Below are 630 nucleotides of genomic sequence, written 5' to 3'. Positions count from 1 at the left end.
TCTTTTCCTCCTCTCTTTTTCTTTCTTCCCTCCTTCCTTCCTTCCTTCCTTCCTTTCTTTCTTTTCCTCCTCTCTCTTTTTCTTTCTTTCTTCCTTCCTTTCTTTCTTTCTTTCTTTCTTTTCCTCCTCTCTCTTTTTCTTTCTTCCTTCCTTCCTTTCTTTCTTTCTTTTCCTCCTCTCTCTTTTTCTTTCTTCCTTCCTTTCTTCCTCCCTTTCTTTTTCTTTTTCTTTCTCCCTTCCTTCCTTCTTCCTTTTTCTTCTTTCTTTCTTTCTTTCTTTCTTTCTTTCTTTCTTTCTTTCTTTCTTTTTGAGACATAGTCCCATTTATGCCATTTTAGCCTTGAACTCATTGTGTAGGTGAAATGACTTTGAACCTCTGGTTATTCTCTTTTCCTCAGAGATTATAGACATGTGCTATTATTGCATGCAATTTCCAAGGTTCTGGGGAAGGAACATCAGGGCTTTGTGTACGCTAGGCAAGTACTCCATCAGCTGAGCTACCTCTCCATCAGGAACAAATAGTGACTGAGTATCAGTCACTACTATTGCCTTGTAGGCTTGTATATTTTCTGCTAGTGCCGTCCTCAGACCTCAGGAGGCAGGTGGCATCACCACTGCTACTCTACGGTG

The sequence above is a fragment of the Microtus ochrogaster genome, linkage group LG3 (assembly GCF_000317375.1).
Source record: "Microtus ochrogaster isolate Prairie Vole_2 linkage group LG3, MicOch1.0, whole genome shotgun sequence".
NCBI lineage: Eukaryota > Metazoa > Chordata > Mammalia > Rodentia > Cricetidae > Microtus > Microtus ochrogaster.
This window is presented reverse-complemented; position numbering follows the sequence as displayed.